The following is a 7,641-nucleotide window of genomic DNA, read 5'->3' as shown; positions in this document are numbered from 1 at the left end:
CGCACTGGGTGGAGGAGCTCGACTCCGTACTCTGGGGGCTGCGGACCACACCGAATCGCACCACCGGATATACACCATTTTTTATGGTGTACGGTGTGGAAGCAGTACTACCCTGCGATATAATACATGATTCGCCACGCGTACGCATGTACGAAGAGAAGGAAGCCGAGTTAGGTTGGCAGGATAACTTGGATGCCCTGGAGGAGGAGTGCGATGTCTCAAAAGCCCGTTCCGCATTCTATCAACAACAGGCTCAAAGATATCAAAGCAGAGAAGTGCGGGCCAAAACGTACAATATTGGCGAGCTCGTTCTACGCCTACTTGAGAAGAAGGAGGACAAACTCAAACCCAAGTGGGAAGGTCCCTTTGTCATTGACAAAGTTCTCACCGGAGGAGCGTACCGTTTACGTAATGCATCCGATAACAGACTCGAGCCAAACCCATGGAACGCGGCCAGACTCCGAAGATTCTACACCTAGCGCCGAACTCAGTGTCCCCTTTTCTCTCCTTTCTCGACCCTTTTCCTCTTCACACAAAGTATTTAATATAGTGCGGACTGCCGGATTACTCCGGCCGTATGATGTGTGTAAGCTATACCTGGGGGCTTCCTATCCGGAAGCTAGACATAATTACTTTAAATGGCTTTTTGCCCATCGCATATGCGTTCTTTATCCATATGTGCCTTTTCTTCACCATTATATGCATCGATATGACTTAAGACGTGGCCAAGCTGGGTTGCCTGGCTCTTGTGTTTATGCCCTATGTTCCTGTTAATTCGGCTAGGGCATAAGGGGAGCACCTCTGCGATTGTTACTGCCGGTTAAGCCGGATGTGTACCTCAGACTGGGTGAAGCCGAAAGCTAGTTTCCTTAAGAGCATATTCGATCTGTGAACAAAGGATGTATCTGTTGGTTACAACAAAAAACCCCAGAAGTTATGTATCCTACGCCATCGTTCGCAGTCCGGACATGTGCATTGGCGCATGCGTACCCAGGGAAAGGAACCCCTAATGGAACTATTCTCCCTGGAAGATGTTTCTTACTATCCATGTAATATAACATAGCTAGTTGGATACTTGTCTGTTCAAGCACTTATGACCCATACGCCTGGTCTCCACGCACACCCTGGTTTTGTATAACTAAGCGGGTATTCGAACACACCCCGGAATGTAGGATCCGGGGGCTGAAGCGAAAAGGTCTGCCATGACAAATGATTTTAATCCGGCTAGGGGATACTTATGCCCATTAAATTACACAGTCACTTGAACTGACTATATTCCTCCTCTATACCATCTAATAGGCTATCTAGGTTACAATCCCGTTGAGAATACTTAGCGGCTAACGCTACCTGGTCATATACCAGACTTACGGGAATTTCTTGCCCATCGGGCCCCGCCGGCCCCACTTCGGCCATATGGTTCGGGTCCAGCTTGGTGTAGCGCGTCTTCACCATTGCCCAGGCTTCTCTTGCTCCTTGGCAGCATGCTGATACCTTCCACAGACGGAAGCGCCGCCAGGCTCCTTGAAGCAGGTCCGCAAGCTCTCCCATGCCATTCGGCAGGAGGCTTGATGGCCACAAGGCCTGAGCAACGCCGTGCATCACCTGCAGAGCACGCTTGTGCAACTGCGAAAGCTCTTGCAGCATATCACCTGCAGATGAGGACATCTCCTCTTCAGGGCGACCCGTTAACATTCCTGCAAACACAATTTTTTCAAAAAGCTTCCTCGCCGAACCATCAAACAGTTCGTTTGAGCTCTTACCATAAATGCCACGTCGAAGCCTTTTGTTCTCCTTCACGGAGTCTGCCAGTTGAGCGCGGACGTCCTTTAATTCCACGTCCAGACGAATATTGGCATCTTGTAGCTTGTTCTTCTCTTGCGTCACCTGCGTAAGGATGCGCTCGCTAGCCTTTAGCTGCCATTGGAGATGCGAGTCGTCATCCATTACGCCCTCCGGATTCACCCCGGGATTATCTGCAGAATTTTCTGTTAGACTAACCACACCAGCCATCTACTCACTAGTACATCTGCGTACAATGGAGACAAATATTACCAAAGGGGGCCTTCCGGGATCCCTCTAACTTGGCTTCCGCGTCAATCAGCTGGGCCTTGCATGCCTCCAGCTCCCGAGCCAATTGCTCATTCTTGTCCACAAGGACCTCTGCATATATTGATCCTTCAAACAGTTGTCCCAACTATTTCATGTCTCAGGGGCTACTGCTATACATACTTGTCAAAACTTTCTTACCCATATATCTTTGGTGTAAAGGTTTGTCGCCTGGGCCAGCCCACCTCGAGCAGCTCGGACGTATGCGTCTGTTGAATTGAAGGCATTAAAAGCCTCTTCGGAAAAGATGTTCTTCCGAAGCATGGCCCTCCGACACCGGTGATTCATGGCGCTCTCAACCTCGGAGTTCGTGGCCGAACACATATCCGCGTCCTTTGTCGGAGAACTGCATGGTTCTGGCCCCGTGTCCGCCTCCGCCCTCGAAGCCGGTTCTGGAACCTGGCTAGTGGAGGCGTGATTGGTGGGACCCCCGGATATAGTCCGGCTGCTCCTCTTCCTGCCGGACACAAAGGGCGCTGTCATACTTCAAATACTATAACCGCGGGATAGGTTATTACTTTACCTCTGCAGCGGAGTGTCAACCCTCACCGCCTTCCTCTTGAGCCTGCCCGATCCGGATGCCCGTGGTTGGTGAGTCCCTAGGGGCTCGGCCCCGCACTCCGACCGTCGTCTCTGCAAACAGCACGACACCTCAAGGGTAAATCATAATCCGGAGGGGAATCCTCTTTGGAGGATAGGGTTTTTAGCTCGGCTTACATGTGACAGAGGGAGTAGTCCAGGGTAGTCGGTCGTAATAGCCACTGAAGCGCCATCCGAGCTCGCTTGATAAAATACCCCGTTGACAAGCTCCACGGTAATATTCGGATCTTCTTTGAGTCCCGGATCTAGGGCCCTTCCGGGGTCCTCTGGCTGCGGGGAGGGGCTGAAGATTCCTTCTACGGCCCTCCTCAGTTCCTGCTCAGAAGCATCAATGCAGGTAATCTTAGCAGAGGGACGCTAAAGTAAGTAAAGCAGGGAAAAGAATGGCAACTTACCCACTCTGGAGGGTTGTACATGGAGAACCCGTCCCGCGTTTTAATGCGGAGGAACTCCTCCTCTTCCCCTTTGTACAAATCGGACAATATCCTTGCTAAAATGGTGGCAGAGTCTGGACCATTACGGCCGCAATGGGTGGCGTCGTCTTCCTGGTTGAAGTGCCACATTGGCTTCCCCCGATATTGCAATGGTTGCACTCCCCACCTTATGCATATCGCCATAACCTCGACTACCATCAGTTCGGATTTGGCCAGCAACTTTATCCTGCTCATCCGGGAATGTATTTCCCTCATATCCTCTTCTTGAGGGCCGTGGGGACGCCAACTTAGGCGTGCCCTCGGCGGGGCCTTGCTGAACTTGGGGAGCCCTGCCCGGACTGGATCCGGAAGGGGAACGTCATCAATATAAAACCACTCTGAAGGCTAGTCTTCTAGTGCCTTCTTGGGAGTGCCGGATAGGTATCCGGTTTCGGCAATGCGCCATACCTCGGCCCCACCCACTTGATATAGGGACTTTCCCTTGGTGCGGGGAACAAGGCAGAATAGCTTCCTCCATAATCCGAAGTGAGGTTCGCAGCCTAAAAACAGCTCACAAAGTGCGACATACCCCGCTATGTGCAGAATAGAGGCAGGGGTAAGGTTGTCCAACTGGAGGCCGTAAAACTCCAGGAGCCCACGGAGAAACGGGTGAATAGGAAACCCGACGCCCCTTAGCAGATGCGGGATGAGGCATACGCGCTCCTCTGGAGATGGGCTAGGAGATCCCTCCGCTTGTTCCCCTCCGTCATAGGTGGCTATTCCGGCTCAAACGGAGACCATGAACGCTAGTGGGAGAAACCCTTGGGTTTGTAACTTTATCAAACGGCTATGGGGAACTGAACACTCTCCCCAATCCCCCAACTTAGAGCGAGGAGTGCAAGCAGAAGAGCTGCGACGGCTGGCCATGTTGGAATGGTTTTTTGCGGAGACTCTACTGGATGCTAGCTCAAGGGAGGGGAGTGAGGTTTGGATCTGAGAATCCCTGTACCTTCAAATAGGCGGTCAGCCCGGAGGATCGAGGGTGTTAAATGCAAAAGCGCCTTGGCTCCTCGCATTTGCTCGACACGTGGAGGTGTCCATTATTGAGGCACTGAAGCCGAGGAGCACAACATTGATTGGAAGCCAGACATTATTCATTGTAATAGGTACTTTGGAGTATTCGGAGAAGGAACCCTCCTTGCAATGCCAAAGACAATACTACGTGCCGGACTCTTCGTCATTGAAGCCTGGTTCAGGGGCTACTGAGGGAGTCCTCGATTAGGGGGTATCCGGACAGCAGGACTATGTACAACGTCTGGACTATTGAAGCGTGAAGATACAAGACTCAAGACTTCGGCCCGTGTCCGGATGGGACTCTCCTTTGCGTGGAAGGCAAGCTTGCCGATCTGGATATTATGTTTCCTTCCTTGTAACCGACTCCATGTAAACCCTAGCCCTATTCATGTCTAAATAAACCGAAGGGGTTGGTCCTTACAAGGCCGATCACAATTACAATCATACCATCATAGGCTAGCTCTTAGGGTTTAGCCTCTACGATCTCGTGGTAGATCTACTCTTGTACTACCCATATCATCAATATTAATCAAGCACGAAGTAGGGTTTTACCTGCATCGAGAGGGCCCGAACCTGGGTAAACATCTGTGTCCCTTGCTTCCTGTTACCATCGGCCTTGACGGACAGATCGGGACCCCCTACCCGAGATCCGCCGGTTTTGACACACACACCAAGTTCCACTCACCAAAGGCGCTTCACTCCTCGGAAACGGCGCTAGAAAAGAGTCTTAATGACCCACAAGTATAGGGGATCTATCGTAGCCCTTTCGATAAGAGTGTCAAACCCAATGAGGAGCAGAAGGAAATGACAAGCGGTTTTCAGTAAGGTTTTCTCTACAAGCACTAAAATTGTAGGTAATAGATAGTTTTGTGATAAGATAAATTGTAACAAGTAACAAGCAATAAAAGTAAATAAAGTGCAGCAAGGTGGCCCAATCCTTTTTGTAGCAAAGGACAAGCCTGGACAATTTCTTATAATGAGAAAAGCGCTCCCGAGGACACATGTGAATTAACGTCAAGCTAGTTTTCATCACGCTCATATGATTCGTGTTCGGTACTTTGATAATTTGATATGTGGGTGGACCGGTGCTTGGGTACTGCCCTTACTTGGACAAGCATCCCACTTATGATTAACCCCTATCGTAAACCTAACCACAACATTAGACATATGGATCCAAATCAGCCCCTTACAAAGCAACGCATAAACTAGGGTCTAAGCTTCTGTCACTCTAGCAACCCATCATCTACTTATTACATCCCAATGCCTTCCTCTAGGCCCAAATAATGGTTAAGTGTCATGTAGTCAACGTTCACATAACACCACTAGAGGAGAGACAACATACATCTCATCAAAATATCGAACAAATACCAAATTCACATGACTACTAATAGCAATACTTCACCCATGTCCTCAGGAACAAACGTAACTACTCACAAAGCATATTCATGTTCATAATCAAAGGAGTAATAATATTCATTAAGGATCTTAACATATGATCTTCCACCAAGTAAACCAATTAGCATCAACTACAAGGAGTAATCAACACTAATAGCAACCCACAGGTACCAATTTGTGGTTTTGATACAAGATTGGATACAAGAGATGAACTAGGGTTTTGAGAGGAGATGGTGCTGGTGAAGATGTTGATGGAGATTGACCCCCTCCCGATGAGAGGATCGTTGGTGATGATGACGGTGATGATTTCCCCCTCCCGGATGGAAGTTTCCCCGGTAGAACAGCTCTGCCGGAGCTCTAGATTGGTTCTGCCAAGGTTCCGCCTCGTGGCGGCGGAGTTTCGTCCCATAAGCTTGCTTCTGATTTTTTTCCAGGGTAAAAGCGTTCATATAGCAGAAGATGGACACCGGAGGGCCACCAAGGGGCCCAGGAGACAGGGGCGCGCCCAGTAGGGGTGGGCGCTGTTGGGGAACGTAGCAGAAATTCAAAAAATTTCCTACGTGTCACCAAGATCTATGTATAGAGAGACTAGCAACGAGGGGAAGGAGAGTGCATCTACATACCCTTGTAGATCTCTAAGCGGAAGCGTTCAAGAGAACGGGGTTGATGGAGTCGTACTCGTCGTGATCCAAATCACCGATGATCCTAGCGCCGAACGGACGGCACCTCCGCGTTCAACACACGTATGGAACGGAGACGTCTCCCATGCCTTGATCCAGCAAGGAGGAGGGAGAGGTTGATGGAGATCCAGCAGCACGACGGCGTGGTGGAAGTAGCGGGATTCCAACAGGGCTTCGCTAAGCACTGCGGGAGGAGGGAGATGTGTCACGGGAGGGAGAGGGAGGCGCCAGGCCTTAGGTATGATTGCTCCTCCTTTTCCCCACTATATATAGGGCCAAGGGAGAGGGGGAGGGCGCAGCCTTTCCCCTTTCTCCAAGGAAGGGTGCGGCCAAGGGTGGGGAGGAGTCCATCCTCCCCAAGGCACCTCGGAGGTGCCTTCCCCTTTTAGGACTCTCCCCTTTTTCTCTTCTCTTGGCGCATGGGCCTCTTGGGGCTGGTGCCCTTCGCCCATGTAGGCCAAGGCGCACCCCCTACAGCCCATGTGGCCCCCCGGGGCAGGTGGCCCCACCCGGTGGACCCCCGGGACCCTTCCGGTGGTCCCGGTACAATACCGATGACCCCGAAACTTGTCCCGATGGCCGAAATAGCACTTCACATATATAATTCTTTACCTCCGGACCATTCCGGAACTCCTCGTGACGTCCGGGATCTCATCCGGGACTCCGAACAACTTTCGGGTTACCGCATACTAATATCTCTATAACCCTAGCGTCACCGAACCTTAAGTGTGTAGACCCTACAGGTTCGCGAGACATGCAGACATGACCGAGATGACTCTCCGGTCAATAACCAACAGCGGGATCTGGATACCCATGTTGGCTCCCACATGTTCCACGATGATCTCATCGGATGAACCACGATGTCAAGGACTTAATCAATCCCGTATACAATTCCCTTTGTCTAGCGGTACGATACTTGCCCGAGATTCGATCGTCAGTATCCCGATACCTTGCTCAATCTCGTTACCGGCAAGTCTCTTTACTCGTTCCGTAGCACATCATCCCGTGATCAACTACTTGATCACATTGTGCACATTATGATGATGTCCTACCGAGTGGGCCCAGAGATACCTCTCCATTTACACGGAGTGACAAATCCCACTCTCGATTCGTGCCAACCCAACAGACACTTTCGGAGATACCTGTAATGCACCTTTATAGCCACCCAGTTACGTTGTGACGTTTGGTACACCCAAAGCACTCCTACGGTATCCGGGAGTTGCACAATCTCATGGTCTAAGTTAATGATACTTGACATTAGAAAAGCTTTAGCATACGAACTACATGATCTTGTGCTAGGATTAGGATTGGGTCTTTGTCCATCACATCATTCTCCTAATGATGTGATCCCGTTATCAATGACATCCAATGTC

This window comes from Triticum aestivum, chromosome 3B, assembly GCF_018294505.1.
Source record: "Triticum aestivum cultivar Chinese Spring chromosome 3B, IWGSC CS RefSeq v2.1, whole genome shotgun sequence".
NCBI classification, from domain to species: domain Eukaryota; kingdom Viridiplantae; phylum Streptophyta; class Magnoliopsida; order Poales; family Poaceae; genus Triticum; species Triticum aestivum.
The sequence above is the reverse complement of the archived record's forward strand: the minus strand, read 5'-3'. Positions refer to the sequence as shown.